At 46.9% G+C, this 24,174-nt stretch overlaps 1 long non-coding RNA gene across 1 annotated transcript in view; it reads right to left on the reverse strand.

Moving 5' to 3' along the window:
• The window catches only part of LOC125157340 (uncharacterized), a 39,780-nt gene extending 22,247 nt beyond the window's left edge, over positions 1-17,533 (reverse strand). Inside the window, exons 1-3 of the long non-coding RNA XR_007148944.1 lie at positions 17,382-17,533; positions 16,528-16,626; positions 15,166-15,274 (exon numbers count right to left, since the gene is read on the reverse strand). This is a non-coding gene — a long non-coding RNA (uncharacterized LOC125157340). The remainder of the gene's footprint in view (positions 1-15,165; positions 15,275-16,527; positions 16,627-17,381) is intronic.
• Positions 17,534-24,174: the final 6,641 nt, after the last annotated feature.

Raw genomic sequence — 24,174 nt, forward strand, 5'->3', positions numbered from 1 at the left:
TGTCCGATAAGGACCCCGTCTGAGAGGACGTTAAATCAACTGAACCGGCCTCCATTACCATCTTCTACCTAAGAAAAGGGTTTTCTGGATAAATGAAACTTGGGAACCTAAGGAAGTGAAATGAAAATATTTTGACGAAGACCGTATTGTCTCAGGGGTGCCATTTTCCTCCTTTGGAAATATGGCAATGAGTCAGCAGGTGCTTCAGGGGCAACATTACTTTTATCATGAAGCTGAAAAATGTTGAAAGTGTAAACTGAGGACTCCACGAGGAGAACAGAGGACATGAAGATGATGGAGAGTATGAAACTGCCCCTCCCACCTTATAGGTTTTAGGTAGAAAAAAACAGTAGGAGGCTTCCGCGAGCCACTAAAGGATTCAAGGTCAAGAATGTCAAAGGAAGGGAGCCCTTCCTTCTGAGGATTTCCCTCCCTCGGGGCCCCTGGGAGCTGAGGAGACTTGCCTAGAGAGAAGATTTCTAGGGAGCCAAAGAAACCAGCAAAGCTTTTTGGCGAACACGCTAATGTAGGCTCCTGGGACAAATGGGAAATACCCACATTTGTGAGTTCCGCAGCTCTAAGAGGGATGCAGAGATGGGAGGCCAAAGGCCATTAAAAGGGAGAGTGAAGTCTCCGGTTTCAGTGTTTCAGAGACGACATTTTTACTGAGGGAAGAGGGCTCCCTCGAGTACATCACCAGGTTTCTCCTCAAAACAGTGGCAAGACTTTAAAACCAAGGGGACAGGAGGCGCCTGGGTGACTCTGTCGGTTGAGTGTCCGATTCTCGAGTTCAGGTCCGGTCATGACCTCAGATTCCCTCTCCCTCTCTCTCTGGCCCTTCCCTGCCCCGCACACATGTGCACACACGTGCGTGCTCTCTTTCCCAAATTAAAAAAAAAAAAAGAGAGACTAAAAGTCAAGGGGACAGGGAGCTAAGCACAAGACCCCCAAAGGGCAAAGTTTAATCTCCCACAGTTTGTCAGGGCCAAGAAGACAAAAGATCTTCTAGGGTTTCAATTAAAAGCTCGGAAGAACCAGGTCTAGTAGAAAAAGAAGCAGCAGACAGGAGAAAAATTGCAAGAAAACGTAACCAACGTTCAAGAGAAAACAAAGACAAGAGATGCAGACTCGAAGATGATCCAGATTATGGGATTCAGCAGACAAAATCTTTAAAGTAATGGATTAATTGGTCAAAGAAAATGAAAAAAAATGGATAAAAAAATGGATGAAAAAATGGAGAATTTCAAAAAAGAACTAGAATCTATGTAAAAAAAATAATCTAAGGGCGCCTGGGTGGCTCAGTCGTTAAGGTCCGACTTTGGCACAGGTCATGATCTTGCGGTTCCTGAGTTCGAGCCCCACGTCGGGCTCTGTGCTGACAGCTCAGAGCCTGGAGCCTGCTTCAGATTCTGTCTCTCTCTCTCTGCCCCTCCCCTGCTCACACTCTAATACCATCTCTCTCTCTCTCTGCCCTCCCCTGCTTACACTCTGTCTCTCTCTTCTTCAAAAGTAAAACAAACATTGGGGCGCCTGGGTGGCTCAGTCAGTGAAGCGTCTGACTTCAGCTCATGTCATGATCTCGCCGTTTGTGGGTTCAAGACTCGCATTGGGCTCTGTGCTAACAGTTCAGAGACCGGTGCCTGCTTCAGATTCTGTGTGTGTCTCTCTTTCTCTCCGCCACTCCCCTGCTCACACTCTGTCTCTCTCAATAATAAACATTAACAAAATTTTTAATAAATCAAAATAAATACAATTTAAAAATAAACATTAAACAATTTTTAATAAAAATAAATAAAAAAATAAGTAAATAATAAATAAAAGTTAATGGAAGGCAACCCTATTAAAACCCAAACAGAAAAGGTGGGGGGGCACTGGCTGGCTCAGTTGGTGGTGTGGGACTCTTGATATCGGGGTTGTGAGTTCAAGCCCCACGGTGGGTGTAGAGATCACTTAAAAAAGAAATTAAAATTTTTTTTTAAGTAGAAAAGGGGAAAGGAAAAACTAAACAGATCATAAGGAACACGAGAAGCTCTCCTGACCACGTAATTGGAGAGACAGAAGAGAGTAAGCGACAGAACAGGCAGAAGCAGTATTTGAAGAGAAAATGGCTGCGAACCTTGCAATACTGATGAAAGACCTCAACCTTCAAGTTCCAGAAACTCCACAAACCAAAGCCAGGTTAAACATAAGGGAAAAAAACCACACGTGGACTTGGGAAGGTCAAATGCTTAGTACAAAAACATGGCAAGCACTACGGAAAATCAGGTAGCAACCCCCACATGCAGTCCACTAAAACTTAACCTTCTTCTTGTTGGAGAGGTTATAATAAAGAGGGCAGTGCGAGGGGTACCCTAACTCAACAATAAAGTTGACATTCTTTAACAGGGTGGTAATCACTCTGCTCTTGACCAAGTACAGGAAAACTCCGCCGTGACATTAAACTCGAATGGTTGCCTCTTGGTCTCTACCTGGCCACTGATCTCAGTTCATTAACCGTATCGTAACGGAACTCCTCATTCCAGGCGATCAACATGTTTTAATCCCAGTGATGGTCTCATGGTAGAGTTTAAGGACATCAGGAAAAAAAAAACCAAAAAACCACAACCATGGCATGAAGGCTGACGGAGTAGCAGAGGAAAACGGGACTCTAGAGACAAGCAGCCCAACCCTCATGTTAAAAACTGACAAAACCAAAGCCCAGAGCAGTGAGAATGATGTACCCAACCCCCACAGCTCTTTAGAAGCTGACCGGAAACCTGAACGGCAGCCTCCTGACTTCTGATTCTAGCACCAGGCCAGTCTGAGGTCAAATCGAATCCAAGATGAAAACCCTTGCTGCAATGCATGGATTTTAACGAATATACAGTTTCACGAACGGTGATGGAAAGTCACTGCTGGTGATGCAAAATACAAGACCCTAGGTGTTCATTCACGGACCGTGGAGATATGGAGACCCAGCATTATCACTGGGAAGAGCTCCTACACACACACATACACACACACGCACACTGACTTAGGTCACACTCTGCGAACCTGATGCTCACAGATAGAGCAGAAAAACGTGTCAAAGAGACCGAGAGAGGTGCGGCCAGGGACGATCACTTAAACCCCAGCAGTCAGGTTCCCATGCATGACGGTGAATGGGGGAAGGTGTCCCACACTGACGTCCCTGGAGGTAAAGAAAAGACAACAGCCGACCCTCTGCATGGGTTCCTTACGACCAGAGCACAAAATGTCGCCTCGGCGCACATGGCTTTTTACTTCGCATCCGTTAAATCTGAGGCGCTGTGATTGGCTAAAGCAGCCGTACCTCTTCCTCTTTAGGATATTGACGAAGACTCTACTGCGCTTTCCTCCGTTACCTTTTCCTGATCAAATACACGCCACGTTTTCGTTTGTGTTCATTTGTCAAAACACAGTCCAACACCCTCCCTCACCCACCACTGGGCCCGAGATCCCAACCTCTGTGCTCCAAATACTGACAGCTGGCATAACAAGAAGAAAATTTTGCCATGGTTAATCAGGAACAAAAACATGGTTTTTACAAAACAGGGAGGTCATTTTAAATATTTTCCAACACGGGGATTAGTATTCAAAGGACAGGAGGATGACTGATTAACCATCTAGTTTATCTTTTTTTTTTTTAATTTATTTTGAGACAGAGACAGAGCACAAGCAGAGGGGCAGAGAGAGGGGGAGAGAGAATCCCAAGCAGGCTTCATACTATCAGCACAGAACCCGGGGCTCGACCTCACGAACCGTGAGATCATGACCTAAGCCAAAATCAAGAGCTGGTCGCTTAACCCACTGAGCCACCCAGGCGTCCCCAACCATCTAGTTCATATTAAATGTGTATGTTTTTAAATCCCCACTGAAAAGCCAACAGTGTGCCCCGTAACAGCATTCAGTGTGGCGTCTGAGGCTCCTCCTAAAACTATCACCTTGAATTCCTTAGTCATTTCCCTATCATAACCTTCTCCAATGTAAATATTAACAATCCGTGATAAAGCTCAAGTCACTGTTCTATGTGGCTGTTTGAATAAATCAGCTCTATGCTTACTCATGATTTTTGTACAGCTTTTGTTTTAACCTTATGCAGGAAGATGTGTGTTCTCTGTCTCCCTCTCTCTCCACCCCCCTCTCTGCCTGTCTCTCCCCCGCCACACGCCCATAGTATAGTATATATAGGCTATACTGATGTATCTATACATCAGTCAACATAATACGAAGGAGAATTCACATTACACAACATGTCAGGAATATAGTGTATAAAATATTTTACACTATTGTCTAGATTATCAAACTAGCTCTTAGAAAAACAAAACATGAGGGATGCCTCGGTGGCTCAGTCAGTTACGCATCCAACTTTGGCTCAGGTCATGATCTCACGGTTCATGAGTTCAAGCCCCATGTCAGGGTCTAAGCTGTCAGCACAAAGCCCGCTTTGGATCCTCTGTCCTTCTCTCTCCCTGATCCCTCCACCACCACTTGTTCTCTCTCTCTCTCATAAATAAACATTTCTTTAAAACTACAGTATAGAAGGGAGCCTGGGTGGCTCAGTCGGTCAAGGGTCCACCTTTGGCTCAGGTCATGATCTCACGGTTTGTGAGTTCGAGCGCCGCATCGGGCTCTGTGCTGACAGCTTGGAGCCTGGAGCCTGCTTCAAATTCTGTGTCTCCCTCTCTCTCTCTGCTCCTCCCCCGCTCATGCTCTGTCTCTCTGTCCTTCAAAAATAAATAAAAACATTTTAAAAAGTTAAAACTACAGTATAGGGGCGCTTGGTCAGCTCAGTGAGTTAAGCGTCCAACTTCGGCTCAGGTCACGATCTCACAGCTTGTGGGTTCAAGCCCCGTGTCAGGGTCTGTGCTGACAGCTCAGAGCCTGGAACCTGCTTCGGATTCTGTGCCTCCCTCTCTCCCTGCCCCTTCTCTGCTCCCGCTCTGTTTCTCTGTTTCTCTCTCTCTCTCTCTAAAATGAATGAACATTAAAAATTTTAATAAAAACTACACTATAAAAATTAGTTACTTGTTTCAAAAAGAAAACAAAAAACAAACACCTATCTCAATGAGGATCCTATTTCAATCTGTTAAAACTCCTTCCCTCGCTCAATTGTTACCAGTGAAAAATAACGATTTTCTAACTCAAACTAGTCACGGTCTTCTAAAAATAATGGAACTACAGCCCCTCGAATTTACGTTATTTTAAATAAACAGTGAATGCGATACAGAGATCCAGGAAGAAACTGACTCATAAACAGAATATAGTGAGCGGTGTCTTTTGTTCTCTACAAAATAAAAGGAGAAGCATGCCCTGAGAAAAAATTTTAAGAAGATTTTGTTTAACATAAGTAAAAGTTCTATTTTCCCCATAAATAGTAACACATCTGTCATTCTGACAGAGGATTACTCGTGTTGTGGATGTTTCATGCCTCTAACTGTGTCAGTAGCCGATCTGGAGTGGCATAGGCAGGCAAAACACCTGTACAAGGTCAGAAAGAGGTCCAAAGGGGGTCTCGAGGCCCTTCAAGTGTCCCTTATTTTATGCATTTGGGTCACTCCCCAGTCCATCTGTACTTCCGGGATGAGAAGAGATGGGCTTGAATGAGGAAAAATTTAGATCCGTTTTCTTTCCTTCCACCGGCTCTACTGAAACATACCGATTTGTACTATAACAAAGTTCTGGAAAAACTCAAAACTGACCCAAGGTGACTCTACTACTTCTGGAAAGTCAGGGTCACTTCGTATATGTTTCTCTCAGAATATTTACTAATAAGCATTTCATGTAGATTTCAACTAAGCTCCTGCCCATATATTGTAACTACACTTTCTTATAATGTATGAGAGTCCTTAAAAAGAATCCTTTAACAGGTAGCAAACCAGAAACCTTTAAACTCATGTTTCCACTCTGAATATTCCGTTCATAGCAGCTGGAAAAGCACACACACATTATGGCCAGGTAAACTATGACCATTTCTCTGTATAAGATCTTCAATTTTCACACGTGAACAGCCGCCATCAGTCAGACCTCTTTTCATTTCCTGACGTTCTCTTCCCCCCAAAATGCCTTTTAAATGGGGTGTAAGACAGCAAAGGAAACAACCAACAAAACTAAAAGGCAACCAACGGAATGGGAAAAGATATTTGCAAATGACATATCGGACAAAGGGCTAGTCTCCAAAATCTATAAAGAGCTCACCAAACTCCACACCCGAAAAACAAATAACCCAGTGAAGAAATGGGCAGAAAACATAAATAGACACTTCTCTAAAGAAGACATCCAGATGGCCAACAGGCACATGAAAAGATGCTCAACGTCGCTCCTTATCAGGGAAATACAAATCAAAATCACACTCGGATATCACCTCACGCCCATCAGAGTGGCCAAAATGAACAAATCAGGAGACTAGAGGTGCTGGCGAGGACGTGGAGAAACGGGAACCCTCTTGCACTGTTGGTGGGAATGCAAACTGGTGCAGCCACTCTGGAAAACAGTGTGGAGGTTCCTCAGAAAATTAAAAATAGACCTACCCTATGACCCAGCAATAGCACTGCTAGGAATTTACCCAAGGGATACAGGAGTGCTGATGCATAGGGGCACTTGTACCCCAATGTTTATAGCAGCACTCTCAACAATAGCCAAATTGTGGAAAGAGCCTAAATGTCCATCAACTGACGAGTGGATAAAGACATTGTGGTTTATATACACAATGGAGTACTACGTGGCAACGAGAAAGAATGACGTATGGCCCTTTGTAGCCACGTGGATGGAACTGGAGAGTGTGATGCTAAGTGAAATAAGCCATACAGAGAAAGACAGATACCATATGGTTTCACTCTTTTGTGGATCCTGAGAAACTTAACAGGAACCCATGGGGGAGGGGAAGGAAAAAAAAAAAAAGAGGTTAGAGTGGGAGAGAGCCAAAGCATAAGAGACTTAAAAACTGAGAACAAACTGAGGGTTGATGGGGGGTGGGAGGGAGGGGAGGGTGGGTGATGGGTATTGAGGAGGGCACCTTTTGGGATGAGCACTGGGTGTTGTATGGAAACCAATTTGACAATAAACTTCATATATTGAAAAAAAAGTTAAAAAAAAAAGAAACTGAATAATCTAAAATAAATAAATAAATAAATAAATAAATAAATGGGATGTGAGAGGCAAATCGATGGCAAACACTAAAGGATGCGTCGTAACCAGAAGGTCCCCAATGCCCAAGGGTATCTACAGCGGCTTCCAGAATACAGAGGAAACAGAGAGATGCTTGTCCGTTCTCCCACACCGAGAGCAATCTGCCCATCCTACAGCATCAAAGGTACCTCATCAAGGCCAAAAAGAAACTGGGGCTGTCTCAAATATGCTTTGGATGAAAGGATGAGGAGAGAGGACTTGAGGGGAGAATCAAGAGCACGCTAGGAAACACGGGGCCATCTTAGTTGGGCTCCTCTTAGATGCGATTGGATGCACTTGGGGATACAACCATCCTCCCTCCAACCCCCTGGACCACACCTGGCCGTATCTCATATTCCTGCTTCTAGGCAAACGCAGTATGTTACTCGCAAAAAAAGCTGCAATATTTCTCCTCTATCCGTGCTCCTTACAGCATGACGGAGCTCCTGCCTTCAAGAGACAGAAGCTATTTCGCCACCTCCCTGGCTCTGGGACTCGTTTTGGCTAACAGAATTCAGAGGAAGTAACCTGGAGGCAGTTACAAGCCTAGGCCTCAAGAGACCTTGCATACCTGGGCCCTCTTAGAACCCTAACACCCCCAGTGCGAACGAGCCCGAGCTAGCCTGGTTAAAAGATATTTTTTAAAAAAGCACGGGGGGGGGGGGGGGGCGCCTGGGTGGCTCAGTCGGTTGAGCGTCCGACTTCGCTCAGGTCATGATCTCACGGTCCGTGAGTTCGAGCCCCGCATCAGGCTCTGTGCTGACCATTCAGAGCCTGGAGCCTGCTTCAGATTCTGTGTCTCCTTCTCTCTCTGGCCCTCCCCCCGTTCATGCTCTGTCTCTCTCTGTCTCAAAAATAAATAAATGTTAAAAAAAAATTTAAAAAAAGCACAGGGGGGTCACCTGGCTGGCTCAGTCGGAAGAGCATGTGACTCCTGGACTCTTGGATCTCGGGGTCATGAGTTTGAGCCCCGCAATGGGCATAGAGATTACTTTAAAAAAGAAAGAAAGAACAAAAGAAAGAAAGAAAGAAAGAAAGAAAGAAAGAAAAGAAAGAAAGAAAATTAAAAGGAAAAAAAACCACAAAAACATGGGGCTGGAGCTGAGGCTATCCTAGAAGAGCCAGCCCCCAACCCACCCGGCAGAAAACCTGCCCAGATCCAAAGAACTGCCTAACGGAGTCCCGTCCAAGTAGCCAACTGACCTAAGAGCTAACTAATGACAATGCGGGTGGCTTGAAACCACTGACTCAACCCATATTGTGGTGTTCTGTTAAGCAGCAAAAGCTAACTGCTATAGTAAAGAAAGGATTCATTCAGTGAGCAAGTGTTAAATGCCTTCACACTGGAAGTACTACTCTCGGTAATTACGGAGGGCACCACCAAGATTAACACGCAATGGTGCCAAAGTTTGGCATCGCCTCTAACAACCCTAAAAGAAGTGTGAATAACACGATCTACTTAGAGGACAGGAGGGCTCCCTCAAAGAAAAGGTCACACGGGAGCCAGTTTTTCAAGAAAAAGTAGGGGCGCCTGGGTGGCTCAGTCGGTCAGGCGTCCAACTCTTGATCTCGGCTCACGCCGTGGCCTCACGGTTCCCGGGCTCTAGCGTGGCTACCAGTGTGGAGCCTGCTTGGGATTCTCTCCCTCCCCCTCCCTCTCTCTCTCTCGGCCGCTCCCCTGCTCACGCTCTCTCTGTCTTTCTGAGAATAAATAATAAACACAACACTTTAAAGCAAAAAATGGGAAGTCACCAGCAGATAGGAACGGGCATCAGAAGTAGGAGAGAAACGGCACGTGCAGAAAGCACAGATGCTTGAGGAAAGAACTCAAGGAATGTTCTAGGAATGGAAAATAGTTTAGGACAGATGGAGTGCGGGGAGGCAACGGCAGACGATGGAACAGGAAAAGAAGGTTGAAGGCGAAGGAATGTGAATGCCTCTTGTAGGCCGTAGAGAGCTACAAATCATTCTTAAGTAGGAAATGACACGATTAAACCTGCGTTTGGGGAAAGGAAAGCTGATGACAGGTGGGGGGTTAGAGGCAAGGGGAAGAATCAGAGAGATCAGTCGGAAGGCTATTACTGCGATCCCAAAGGGGACCTGAACCCAACTAAATATAGGCTGTGAGAGGGATAGGAGTTGCGCAGGAGGCTGGAGACAGGGCCAGGATTTCTACTTTGGGATCCTGGATTAATGGTAAATACATTCATGAAGGCAGGAAAGCAGGAAGAGCAGACTGAAGAAGAACAACACGTGTGCTTTACAAAGGCACCTGTAGGATATCCCGTGGGAGCCGTCCAGGAGGCAGATAAGGATATAGATCCAGACCTTCTGTGGAAGGCCAGGAGGTGGGAGTAGGAGATAAAGACCTGAGTCTGCTTTTTGTTAGGTGTATTTATTTTGAGAGGTGGGCGCGATGGGGGGGGGGGGGGCGGGGGGAGACAGAATGCCACACAGGCTCCGTGCTGTCAGCACAGAGTCCGATGTGGGGCTCGAACTCACGAACCGGGAGATCATGACCTGAGCTGAGATCAAGGGTCGGTCGCTTAACGGGCTGAGCCACCCAGGCGCCCCAAGACCTGGGGAGTCTTTAGAACAGAGGGCAGAGGGGCAGAGGGAGAGGGGCAACTCAAGGCCTGAGAGTGAACTTGAACACAGGGCTCTGAGGCAACAAAATACAGGTGGAGAAGAGAAAAAGCTAACGAATGGCAGAATCCTGAGGGCCATTCCTATTTCAGGGGCAAAGGAAAGAAGGGAGATCAAACAGAGCAACCCTTCTTGCGGAGGGAAGAAGGGAAGGAAAGGAAAGGAGAGGGGAAGGATCATTCAGCCAGTATGGATTATGAATTAAGGAAAAATGGATCGTCATCCATTTTGCCACATTCTTTCCTCTAGCTAAGTCATCACCAGGCTCTTCCCTAGGGCACTTCCTACTCCAGACGGGTCCTGAAGACATAATCAGTGTCACGGGGAGACCGGAGCAGGGGCCACTTGAGTAACAGCATCTGTGTCCACGTATCTTATTCAAAAACACACCTTTTCAAACCCCTTCTCTGGCACCTGCTGCAGCAAAGACCATTACCAACTTTCATTCTTAGGGCACTTTTTTGAAATACGCTTATAAGTAATATACTGCATTTTCCAAGCAGATTGCCTTCATGTATTTTCAATAACTAAAAGAGAGGCTTTAAAAAATAACCCCAAAGCAGGCAAAGATTTTATAAACAGAACACAAAAAGCAACAGCCATAAAAGAAAAAAAAAAAAAAACCATCACTGGGCTTCATTAAAAACTGTTCAAAGATAGCATGAAGACAGTGAGTGACAAGGCAAGCCACAGACTGGGAGGAAATATCTGTGATATGTATACCTGACGAAAGACTCCTACGCAGAATATGAAAGGACTCAAACAAAGAAATCAAAACCAAAATCAACATCGGCCAAAACATTTTAATAGAAATTTCCCACAAAGATATTGCAATGCCAGCAAGTATATGAAATGGCACTTAACATTACTTACCAGGAAACATAAATTAAAACCATAAATAAGGACCAACTCACACCCATTAGGAGGACTACTATCAGGAAGAAAAGATAAACAAGAGAAGACAAGAGAAGAGAAGGAAAGGAGAGAAGAAAAGGGAGAAGAAAAGGGAAAAAGAGAAAAGAAATAAAGAAGAAAAGAAAAGGAAAGGAAAGGAAAAGAAAGAAAAAAAAGGGAGAAGAAAAGGGAAAAAGAGAAAAGAAAAAAAAAGGAAAGGAAAGGAAACAAAAGAAAAGAAAAAGGAGACAGAAGGGAGAAGAGAAGGGAAAAAAGAAAATAAAAGGAAAAAAGAAAAAAGGAGAGAAGAGAGAAGAAAAGGGAAAAGAAAACAGAAGGAAAGGAAAGAAGGAGAAAAAATGAAAAAGGAGAAAAGAAAAGGAAGAAAATAAAAAGAGAGAAGAGATAAGAAAAGGGAAAAGAAAAAAAGAAAAAAGGAAACGAAGCAAAAGGAAAAGAAAGAGAAGAAAAGGGAGAAGGGAAAAAGAAAAGAAGGAAGAAATAAAAGGAGAGAAAAGAAAAGGGAAAAGAGAAAAGGAAAGGAAAAGAAAGAAAAAAAAGACAGAAGGGGGAAGAAAAGTGAAAAAGAAAAGAAAAAAAAAAGAGAGAAGAAAAAGGAAAAGAGAAAAGAAGAAAAAAAGAAGGAAAGGAAAGGAAAGGAAGAAGAGAAAAGAAGGGAGGGAAAGGAGGGGAGAGGAGAGAAGAGGAGAGAAGAGAAGACAGGAGAAGAGAAGAGAAGTTGGCAAGGATGAGGAGAAACCAGAACCCCCTACACACAGTTCCAGAAAATAGAAAGCAGGGTCTCAAAATGTTTTGACACCCATGTTCAGGGCAGCACTATTCACAGTGGCCAAAAGGGGGCAGCAAACAAGTGTCCACGGACAGACAAGTGGCTAAACAAAAGGGGGTATAGGTGTACAGAATATTATTCAGCCTTAAAAAAAATTCTAACACATACTACAACATGACCCTTTTTTTAAGTTTATTTATTTGAGAGAGAAAGAGAGCACAAGTGGGGGAAGGGGCAGAGGGAGAGGAGAGAGAACCTTCCAAGCAGGCTCTGCGAGGTGGGCACAGAACCAGAGGCGGGGCTCGATCTCCCAAACCGTGAGATCATGACCTGAGTCGCAATCAAGAGAGTCGGATGCTTAACCAGCTGAGCCACCCAGGCGCCCCAACGTGAATGAATCCTAAGGGCATTATGCTACGTAAAAGAAGCCGGTTAAAAAAGAACAAATATTCTATGATTCTACTCATCTGAGGTCCTTTAAAGTAGTCCGGTTCATAGAGACGGAAAATACAATGGTGGTTGTCAGGGGCTGGGGCAAGAGAGAACAGGGATTTGGGCCGGGGGGGGGGGGGGGTACGGATTTACTGTTTCACAGGCACAGTTTCAGTTCTGCAAGCTGCAAGATGAAAAGAGTTCTGGAGATGGATGGTAGTGTTATGTGTGTTTTTACCACAGTTCTTTTTTTTTTTTTTTTAATTTAAAACCCACAGGGAGATACCAGTATGCCCCCACCAAAAACAGCTGAAGTTAGGGGCGCCCTGGGTGGCTTCGTCAGGTAAGCGTCCGACTTCGGCTCAGTTCATGATCTCAGGGTCCACAGGTTCGAGCCCTGCATCGGGTTCTCTGCTGTCAATATGGAGCCTGCTTCGGATCCTCTGTCCCTCTCTCTCTCCACCCCTCTTCCGCTCACTCGCACATGCGCTCACTCTCTCTCTCTCTCAAAAATAAATATTTAGAAAATAGATGAAGTTAAAAGGCCCCACAAAACCAAGTGTTAGCAAAAACACAGAGCTCCTTACACTACTGGTAGAATTTATTTATTTTTAATGTTTATTTATTTTTGAGAGAGAGAGAGACAGAGACAGGGCATGAGAGGGGGAGAGGCAGAGAGAGAGGGCGACACAGAATCTGAAGCAGGCTCCAGGCTCTGAGCTGTCAAGCACAGAGCCCGAGGCGGGATTCGAACCCACGGAACTGTGAGATCATGACCGGGGCCCAAGTCGGAAGCTTAATCGAGTGGGCCACCCAGGCACCCCAATTACTGGTAGACTTTAAATTGCTGCAGTCACTTTGGAAGACTATTTGGCAATTGTCTACTAAAGCTAAATAAAAGCCTACTCTATGACCCCGCCACTCCATTCCCAGGAATGTGAGCAAGAGAAATGAGTGGGTACGTGCAGTGAAAAACGTTAGCAAGAATGCTCATAGCTGCTTTTTCACATTGGCCACACGCTGAAAACCCAGAAATGCAACAGGAGAATGGATCAACAAATGCGGCTACGTCCATACAACGGAACTACCAATCAACAATAAACGAGACTGAATTACTACCACACGCAGTAACATGGACGACTGTCCTAGACATTATGTTAATGGGAATGGCAGGCGCGAGCGTCCCTTCTATAGGACACTATTCATGTGGAGCGTCATGGGAGACAAAACTAGTGGATGGAGGGATGTTTTTTCATTTCTTTTAATGTTTATTTATTTTTGAGAAAGGGAGACAGACAGAGCGTGAGTGGGGGAGGGGCAGAGAGAGAGGGAGACACAGAATCCGAAGCAGGCTCCAGGCTCTGGGCTTCCGCCCACAGCCCGATGCGGGGCTCGAACCCACAAACCGTGAGATCATGACCTGAGCCGAAGTCAGACGCTTAACCCAGCCACCCAGGCGCCCCCGGTTTTGACAAATCACGATGTGAAAGAAAAACCAGAATGTGGTTACCTTCAGGTGGGAAATGGGATCAAAACTGTCCAGAAGGGGAAAGAGGATAAAAACTGGGGGGGGGGGGTGCCTAGAAGTGTTCTAGATCTCGACCTGGGTGGTGCTCCCATGGATGGGTGTGCACACACATCAAAATTCACAAAGCAGTATACTTTAGCATAACGCATTTTACAATCTATTGTATGCATGTTACAGACAAAAATGATAGATCTCTGAAGCACCTAATGTCCCTACCATGAGAACAGTACGATTCAAAAGAGGCATAAAATCTCAACTGTTTGCTCTTTTCCCTTCTGACTTAGAAGATTAGACCCTATTCGTGCCAGATGCCTTAGGGATGACTGGTTACCTCCCAGCGCCGGAGTCCTATCACGAATCGAAGTCCCACGCAGTGCAAACTTACGTGCTCCTAAATGTCACGACGGGGTTTCCTGAAGCCACTCCATATGTCCGTGGGGTCTCTACAGTAGGAACCTCTAGGTCCCTAGCTTAGCCTATGCTTTCTGAGTCAGAGCTCCTGATTTGCTTTCTACTGGTAAGTGTCCAATTTGATCTTTTTAAGCTTCGAGAACAGCATCTGACTTTGTTTTACACCCTCAACTGGCAGGGGCTAATTCAATCCCTCTTCAGCTGTAAAGGCAGAACGTCAAAAATCACAAGACATCACCACATTCCGGCATTGTGATGAATGCATACACCCCGTGGAACGAGAAAGCTTCATTCTAACAGCCATTTTGATGCCTGTCCCTCGTACAGCCAATATGGTGATGACTTTCGTTTCCTTGTGAGAGCATTAGCTACGGCCCACCATTGTGAGGAAAGATAAAAATCCACAAGGATGACCCCCCCCCCCGACTTCTTCTATCATTCGTAACACTGTGCTACCCAGTTGCTGAAAAGAGGCCTTAATATGCAAAACTTTACAGAGGTTGCCTCAGTCGGTTAAGCATCCCACTCTTGATTTCGGCTTGGGTCATGATCTCACGGTTCAAGGGTTCGAGCCCCTCCTCGGGCTCTGCGCTGGCAACACAGAGCCCACTTGGGTTTCTCCCTCCCTCGCTCTATGCGCCCCCCCCCCACCGCATTCATGGTCACTCTCTCTTCCTCCAAATAAATAAACTTTAAAAAAATATGCAAAACTTTCTATTTGAACGATCATCAAGGCAAATCCTCTAAAAATGCATCACAATGAAAAACTTGCTGAACTTGGTGGTCGTTGATCCCATATTAAACCTGCCATTCATTCAGCAAAGCAGTGAATTATGAAGGTACCTCGTATGTGTTAGATTTGGCAGGAAAAAAAAAAAGGACGAGATGGTTAAAAAGGGGGTTGGCGCTGGTTTAAAGCGCACTGGTATTCTGATAAGCGTATGCCAAGTTAACAGTGAGACGTAGTTTTTGTGAAAAGCAGAGCTGTTACGTAGGCTCAACAGGGTGATTTGTTCAGGAAGTGTTTTTAACAGCAAGCGTCAAGCAACAACTGGTTAAAGGCAAACGCCACATGGCCACAACAGAAAAGCAACGCTTCTTTTAGAACAGTTAAAAAGTAACGCAGCAGACCGACCTGCAGCATTTTATTTAAATCCATCGTCTAAAATAAAATGAGCTTTGTTTTCTCCTCTGAGAATACCTGAAAGTATGTTTCACTTCATGAAAGTCTATGTAAATGTCAAGATATTGGAATGCAATAATTACAAAGCTGGCTAGGTATATTAATTGTTCCACATACCTGCGGTTTTTGTGATTCCTGTCCGAGCTCCCTCGTGCATATTCACTCTTATTTTTCAGAAACCACTTCTGGAAGCTCCCGTTTTGGCTTCCACACTGCCACCTGTAGACTTAAAAGAGAAATAAGCCATGTACTCATCAACCAAGCATCTTTTCCAGGCAACTAACAGGGATAACTGGGGGAAAAGTGGCCCAAATATTTGCTCCAAGAGGTAAAAGTGTTCTTTCTCCTCTGTGTGGAGAATTTCTGAGGAGTCCCTCTCCCCGGATGGTTTGAGAAATTACTTAGGAATCGAAACATACACTCACTAAGTCTCAGACGAACACCATTCTGATCAGTTCATTAAAGAAAGACATGGAGTCATCCACACGCCAACCTACAACCATTTCAAGATCTGCCATTTAAAATCAGAAGACAACTCAACCACTTTGTTAACTGGGTAATTAAGAATTCTGTCAATTACCACAAAGGAAGAAAAAAAAAAGAGGGCGAGATCCAGGCAAAGGATACTTTCTCCACGGGGTTGTAAAACGTACATTTCAAATAATAATATCAAGTCTAAAATGAACTAGTGCTTTATCCAATCTAAACAGCAGCTAGATCGGGTTATTTTCATCATACTGCCCTATTCCCATCTTGAACGTGAACGAACAACGCTGAAACCCCACAGATTTTAATACAGGTAGGGGTTTTTCCCCCCCTTGGGGGGGGGGGAATAAAAAGACGTATCAAAATCCAGGAGCACAACAAGCAATAAATAAAAATCCACGAGCAACTATCAATGAGTTAATGCGGCCATGAGATGAGAGGGATGTGTGTGTGTGTGTGTGTGTGTGTGTGTGTGTGTGTGCGCGCGTGTGCGCGCGCGCGCGCGCGAGCGCGAAGAGTCAGAGATAGAGACACAGATTCAGATTCTAGAGTTAACTGAGAATCACAGATCAAACCAGGGTGTGTTCTGTGTGAGTGAGAGAGCAGAGAGACAAAGATTCTAGAGTTGAGTGAGAATAACAGACGGAACCAGGGTGTGTGTGTGCGCGTGTGTGTGCGCGCGTGTGAGAGAGACCGAACAGAGACGGAGACACAGATTCTAGAGTTAATTGCGAATAACACACCGCGCCGCACAGCTTTTTACCTCCTGCGAGTCCCACAGTCCACCGAGAACAAGTACCCCAGCTCCTGCACCTTAAGCCAAAGACGCAAGCACCACCCCCACCCCCACCCCCACCCTCACCCCCGGCCCCACCCCCACCCGCCGGGCGAGACAGCGCCACAAGCCACCCAGCCGGCGTGCCCGCCGAGCCCGCAACCCCGCGAGCCTTTTTTTTTTTTTTTAAGCCCCACCAGAGATCCGTCCCCACTTACCGGTAATTTCCTTTAACGCCCCGAAAGCCTGGTTCGGTTTAAGGAATTGCAGCAAATCCAAGAAAATCAAGTCTCCTTGAGCCATTCTCCTCCTGCTCCCTAGGACGGACATTTCACACACACTCAACACTCCCTTCCCCACCCCGAACACGCGCTGGGCCATCCGGAGAGGCTCTCTGGGGGCCCGCCAGCGACCAATCCTGCTCCCACGTGCCTCCATTAAACCCTCGTCCAAACGTGCACGGGGCGCCAAGTGCATGTGCACCGTCAGCCTTCAGAGAGAAGTTCGGCAAACCCCATCCCACCCGTCCCCCCCCCCAACCCCACTCCGGCCCTGGGGCGCGAGCGAGCGCGCGGGCTCAGGCACCGGTCGGGCAGACAATACTCGAACAACTCCAGCCTTCCCCGCACACGCCCCGGCTGGTCCTGCCACCACTCTCTGCTTTCCCCGGGTTTCTACAGTCCCGCGGGCCCAGTGCAGGGGGCCTCCGGATGGTTGCCGGGTGCAGAGTGCGAAGAGAGGGGCGACCTGCACGCACCACGGAGATGGAGGGCGGGGGGGGGGGGGGAGCGCAGTCTTCCAAAGCCGCTCGGGGGCTCAGCTCGTGAGAAGGGGGTGGGGGTGGGGACTGTGAGACCCGAGGGGGAGAATCCCGAGGGAGGCAGCCGCGCCGCACCTCTTCCCTACCTCGCCCAGCGCGCGCACACAAGCGTGCACACCAAGGGGCCGGGCACCTTCCCGCTGCCCCCGGACCTGCCCGGCCCTCGGCCGCGAGCTCGGTGGCCTGGAAGCCAGGGCATCCGGCCCGCGGCGGCCCTGGAGGGGGCAGAGCGCCGCGCTCGGGGGTGCCCACCTGCGCGCAGGGTCGCGGATGCGGCCGGTGCGCCGTCCGCTGTGCCGTGTCCGCCACAGGAGGAGGTGTGGGCGGCCCGAGCCCTGGACTCCAAGCGTCTCCTCGCTCTCCGGCCGCGCGATCCTCGCTTCCTTTCCTCCCAGAGGGTGAGCCTCCCACCTAGCCCGCAGGTTCTGCCACCGTCCCTCTCTGCCCGCCAGAGCCCGAGCTGTCCTCCCCGCCCCTTTCCCGCCGCGCAGCGCCGCGCTCCGCCCCCCGCCCGCCCATCCCCGCCCGGGCCCAGCCGGGGGCTGCGGGCCCCGGGCCTCGTGTCGCAGATGCCCAGACCCGGGCGGAGGGGGGTGGGGTGGGGGGCTCCGCCTAGACCCCGCACTCCTACCCCGCGCCCCTCTCCCGCGCCAACGGCGGCCACCCGCGCTCACCCCGCGGTCAAGGGTGTGGGCACCGCGCGCTCTGCCCTCGCTCTTCCGGCGGCTCCACTCCCCGCCGGGCACCTTCCGAGGCCCAAAGGGTGCCTCGTTTCTTGGGGGGAAGGGGGTTGATGAAGCGGGGTAGAGTGAGCGAGAGAGAAGTTGCTGCCTGTGCCTTGTTTCTGTTACGTTAAATACCTGGATGTAACGCTTTCCTTGTTACAAGTGGGGCAATATTCAGAGGAGGCTTGAATATAAGATTTCCAAGCTAATTGGTTGTAGGGGCCTTTTAAAAATGTAATGATGCAGAAGACAACAGATTCACTCCTTTGAAAAAGTTGCTTGACATAATGGCCACATTTCTCATTTTAAATAATAGCAAAATATAAATAACAGAACAGCTGTGTTTTACGGAAACAGATCCCGTTTGTGTGCGTTGTTTCAACCCTCTGTAATTATATTAATTGGGTTCTTTTTAAAGTGTATTTTAGGTATTTCTTAAGAAAATGGGCTCAGAATTTAGGGATCAGGAATCCATAAATTTTCATTTGGCTTTTTGCCATCATTCTAAAATGTCAATTTCATGGAAATTATTACATGTGGTTATGTAGGAAAATGGATCCTTTTTCTCCCAGGTTGGCAACATTCTTAGATTTGGCAAAGGGCAGGTTTTGTTTTGTTTTGTTTTTTAAGGAAGAAATAATAAAATTCTCATTTTCTAGCAGCTTTTTCCTCAGTGTTTCTCTCTTTGAGGCAAACTTCCTTTCTCTGTCCTCTTACATTTGTTCCCTTCAAAATTCTCTCCCTAAATGTAAGTAAAGCAATAGATAACCATGATTTTTTGAGCCTTTGTTTCCTGAAAGGGATAGGAAAATTCATTATAATCGATTACCAAAATCAAACTCCAGGCTCATGATACTAAATTTCACACTGATTAAGCCTGTTTGTCAACCCCGCTTTTAGTAATTGAACCCAACACTTGAGAACCAAGAGGTTGTTTTTTTTTTTAAGTTCCAGCCCTATAAGGATGAAATGTGCACTTTTCAATTAACATTTTGAACCAAAATTAAATTGACTAATGAAAAGCATATTCGTGGCGTATTTGTTGCTGGGTAAATGAGGACAACGTGAGTGATAAACTGATGATCCCCTTTTCAAGGCAAGGATAACAAATACTTCTTTAATGAGTTCCTGTGTGTTTGCTTTGCCTTGCTTCTTCCCCAGAAGCATATTTTATTTCTTGCCGTCTGCCTTATTGAATCCACCTTTGCCTAATCCATAGCTCGCTTGACAACCATCTTTGTCCTTCAAGTTAAGTCTCCCTTGAGGTCTTTGGTAAGAAGCCAGTATGATTAACCATCCAATATTGGAAAGAGTACTTCTGCAAGCTTGGTTCTGACTAAGAGATAACCATCAGATTTCTCAAAACCCGGAGGGTGTGTGCCATTTGAATAAAAAGAAGAAACAGAACTAGCAAATCCGTTTTGTTCAGGTCAAAACTAAGCCAACAAAATCACAGTGGAGATCCGTTCTAAGCCCGAATTATGCTAAGAGATATATAAAAGGCACAATCCAAATAACTTCGTCTGTATTTTCTTTCACCACTACAAATCCCTAGCTCCACTGACCAAATACCATTACATTTCACATTTCCCTTTTCCTTCCTGTGCTAGTGAGAATTTTTCACTAATCTTTAAATAAGAAAAGTGCAACCAGACACTCCTGCTGTCCCCAGGGATCCCGTGTCAGTCTCCATTTGTTTTCAAAAGTTGTTTTGAAACGTGTGTGACTCTGACGAGGACCGATCCGAACATCCCATGTAGACCCATGGAGAGGGGAGTTCCAGTGACCAGTCCGTATTCAAAGCAGTGAGGTTAAAACAAAACACGAGTTTGTTGTACCAGCTTAATCCTATCGGCATCCATTCTGATCCTCACCCCGGCACAGGATTTTAGGACACACCAGCTTTCTCCTCTTGGGCAATTTTCTCCTGATCATTATTTTAGTAATTTTTTTGTCCATTTCCTCTTTGGGCTGCGTCATAACTCACACTGAGCCTGAACATAATGCATAGTCTTCTGTCCTTTCTTTTCTATGATAATTGAGGACTGGAAATGCTTTATGGGGGAAGGGGGGCTGCGAGGACAGCTCTTTTGCCAGATTTTCCTCTCCTGGCTCTAAGAAAAGCATGCACTGGGTTTCTTCACTTTGGTTGATTGGGCTCAGTGAGCAACATCATTGATTCAAACGTGCAGAATGCCAATTACTTTAATTGGTCTCTTGGTGCCAGGGAACTGTGTCCCCAGTTATCTCACATAAGAGACGTTACCACCCATAATGTTCAGATTGAAACGTTGGTGCTCTAAGCTAAGTTACTTAAAATGTGCGTGGGGGGGGGGGGGGTGTATGTATAATTCAAAGCCAAATATAAACCTGAATACTTACAACAGATCCTTCAGTTATGAAACTCATGGTAAACTCTCTCTGATGGTTTGTGGGTATGTGACAAACTAAGGAGTACTTCAATATTTACCTTACTCACAGGAAAGTACCTTTTTTAAAAATTTTATTTATTTATTTTAAGTAAACTCATATATCTTACATAGGGCTCAAACTCACCACCCAAGGTCAAGAGTCTCAGTCTCTTCTGACTGAGCCAGCCAGCCGGGTGCTCCGAAAGTACTCTTTTCGGATCCAGATCTTCCCATCAATTTCCCAACACCAAATATTTAACCAGATCATGTCATGATGGAAGGAAGGAAGGAAGGAAGGAAGGAAGGAAGAGGAAGGGAGGCAGGAAGGAAGGAAGGAGGAGGGAGGGAAGGGAGGGAGGGAGGAAGGAAGGACAGAGGGAGGCGGGAAGGAAGGAGAGAAGGAAGGAAGGAGGGAAGGAGGTGGGAAGGAAGGAGGGAAGGAAGGAAAGAGAGGAGGAAGGAAGGAAGGAAGGAAGGAAGGAAGGAGGAAAGAAGGAAGGAAAAAAGGGAGGGAGGGGAGAAGGAAGGGAGGAAGGAGGGAAGGAAGGAAGGAAGGAAGGAAGGAAGGAAGGAAAGAAGGAAGGAAGGTAGGTTAAAGCCACTGTTAGGAGAATACCTGTAGGACTCTTTAGCACAACTGATAAGCACATCAAGTTAGTCAGATCATGGTTTCCTCCCCCGTGGACCATTTTGCTTTGGTCTGTTTCATGGCTGCCCATCAAAACCTTATCCCTCGACATAAACAAACGTTGTTGGTCACTAGATGCTGTGGGTGGAATTGTGTGCCCCCAAAAAGATATGTTGAAGTCCTAATCCACGATACATGTGAATGTGACCTTACTTGAGAACTGGGTCTTTACAGATGTAATTAAGATGTAAGTTGAGATGAGGCCATACTAAAGTAGGGTGGACCCTTGATCCAGTATGACCGGTGTTTTTGCTGGAAGAGCAGAGACACGCGCACACAGGGAAGTTGGCCGTGTGAAGGTGAAGGCAGATTGGACGGAGTTAGGCTGGCGCAAGCCAAGGAACACCCGAGACTACCAAAGATGTAAAGAGACAAGAAAGGATCCTTCCTTAGAGACCCTGGCAATGCTTTGATTTAGGACACCTAGCCCCCAGGACTGTGAAACACTAAATTTCAGTGGTTTCATCAGCCATCCAGTGTGTGGATGCTATGCTACCGCGGCCCTAGGAAACCAATATACTGAGAAATCATCAACTCCTGGTGACGCCAGCCCATAATCTGCCATATCGAGCACAGAGTAAATGTCTAATTGGGGAACGTCTAAAACTGATAGGCAGAATCATCTCTGTACATGAAGGACGCCAGCAGGGTAGGATCATCCAGGAATTGGAAGACGTTACCTAATCTCATGGCTCCTCCAAGATGGAACTTGGCTGCAAGTGAGAATCATAGGGTCACAGAATCTTAACGTGCTCAAAGAATGTTGGAGATTTTTCTCTTCTTTTGAGACTGCGTGATACGCCGGTGGCGTGACTTTAAAATGTGCAGGACGGGATCCTCTGTGTACGTTGCACCCCCAACACCCAACGTGCCCCACTGATTCAGTCCTACCCCCCTTTGTGTTAACTAACGCTTTTTGGTAATCCCAAATTAAAATGTAAATAAGTCTGGAAGACTTCCCAGCCTGAACTCTTGTCGGTTCCCAAGTTGTATGTTTATCAGCTCATCATTATATCCCCCCTGCCACTGCCTAGCAGAACGCTGAGTTCATAGAGCATCCTCCATAAACGTTTGCGAAGCTGAAGTGAGAAGCAGAGCTTAGCAAGAACTAGATGAAGGTTGGGCAGGGTGGAGAGAAGCAGAGCTCGATCGAGAAGTCCTATAGCCTTGACTCGGATCTGGTCATGACATGGGACTGGAACACAGAAGTCAGGGGGCCGCTGGGAGCTTTATTCCCTTGACTGTTCCCAAGGCCAGGAAGCATTCGTGGCCCTAAAGGTTAGCACGGAGGCAGGGCGGGGGGAGGGGGGGTGTTCAGCCTCTCTAACCACTTCCACGAGCTCTCACCCCCTCTCCAGCCATTCCCCCTAAAATATCTGAACTGAAGAAAAATACTGCATTTGCAATGCAAATACAACCTCAAGCAAGCCCCAGCAGGACTCCCTATGCCTGCCCCCCACCTCCGAATTCCAATTAGATGCAGCCCCAGTGTCCTTCCTTAATGGAGATGCTGGAGGTGTGCTGTTAGTGCCGAACTCCTTTTGAAATGTACGCCTGGGACAGACCCCCGATATAAACAAACCCACAGTCAATATCAGAAATCCTCCCACCTCGTATATTATCGGGAAAAGAGAACCAAATCCGTGTGAGAGAAGACTGCACCGCTTGGAACATGAATAGCGTGGTTCTTTAGTGAGAAGTGCCAAGAGAAAGAAAAAGCAGAGTGTCAATTCTCCGAAGAAAGGAAAACCGGAATAATTCTCTCTGTGTGTCTGTGGTTGGATCTCCGATACCTAGACTCTAGAAACTTATGAAAATGTTTGAAGCAGTCAGGAGTTGCTCGAGACCTCCCTGGAGTTAGTCCTTCCCGAAAATGTGCGGGAGTGGCTCAACTCTAGCCCACAGATTGAATCAAAGTATTACAGTAGAATGAAAGCAAATTTTGTATTCGATTTTTAAAAAAATATATTTATTATTTATTTGGGGGAGAGTGCAAGCAGGGGACGGGGACAGAGGATCCAAAGCGGGCTCTGTGCTGACAGCAGTGAGCCCGATGCGGGGCTTGAACTCGCAGACCACCAGATCATGACCTGAGCCGACACTGGATGCTTAACCGACTGAGCCACCCAGGTGCCAGGTGCCCCTAGATTTTTTTTTTTTTTTAATCGGGCCCATGAAGAAAAGTCGACAATCCAAAATGCTAGTGGTCCACTCATGGTATTTTTGCTATGACGTTCACAGTCACGTGAACTCCATCAACCAGTAAACCTACCTGATGGTGTGACTAGGGTGGCTGATTTGTGCCTGGAAATGCCACCCAGCAGGTGGGTCTCAGGGCACTAAACCTTGGGGAGGGGCGCAGGGGAAAGGTAGCCAATCCCAGGCTGCAGTGAGGACAAAACTTACCCACTGCCCAAGGCCGAAGTGATCATTCCAGCACTCCCTGAGTCCGAACCGAGAGGCGGAGGCTTAACTGACGGAGCCACCCAGGTGCTCTGGAGTTTCCTTGCTTTCTGTGCAGAAGTCCAAGTGTTCCAACCGCAGAGATGGGGAGGGAAGTCTCTGACTCAAAGAACACAAGATTCACCCAAGGTCCCCTCCGGAGGGTGAGGACAGTAAGGGAAGGCACTTAGGACTTCGGGCTTTCTGCCTTCTTTTCTCCCTAGTCTCTGCCTTGCTAAGGATGAGGTCACGCCTTTTGGGACCGGGGGGGGGGGGGGGTGGAAGGCAGTGCTCACCCTTGTGGGTCTAACCCTAGGTTCCAGGGCTAGACCTAGGAGATGCGGTAGGCGCTTCCCACAAGGCTCACACCGCTAGGCCCCTTGCAAGTTTCCATTGACACAGGGCAAGTGGGCGGGGTCAGGAGCCTCGCGGGGGGGGGGGGGGGGGCGGGGGGCGCGGGGGGAAGGCCCAGCTCAGCAGCGCAGGGGCGGGGCAACCGCCAGTCTTTTCGAGAGGCTTTGGCTCCGGGTTCTTTCATCAGCAGAGAGGCCACTGTTTACTGGCAAGCTGATCCAAAGCTTCTTTATTAGTACACTTTATTCAGTGCTTCCTACACCGAAACCGCCTGGGAAGCTTTTAAAAAAAGATGCTAATGCCCAGACCCAGGGCCTGCTACATAATTTGCAGGGCCCCTCGTTCAAAAAATGACTTCGGGTTTCAAGACGGCAGAGCATTAAACCCAAGGCAGGGCCCTTGTAAGTGCAGGACCCCGTGGAACC

Source organism: Prionailurus viverrinus, chromosome X, assembly GCF_022837055.1.
Source record: "Prionailurus viverrinus isolate Anna chromosome X, UM_Priviv_1.0, whole genome shotgun sequence".
NCBI classification, from domain to species: Eukaryota; Metazoa; Chordata; class Mammalia; order Carnivora; family Felidae; genus Prionailurus; species Prionailurus viverrinus.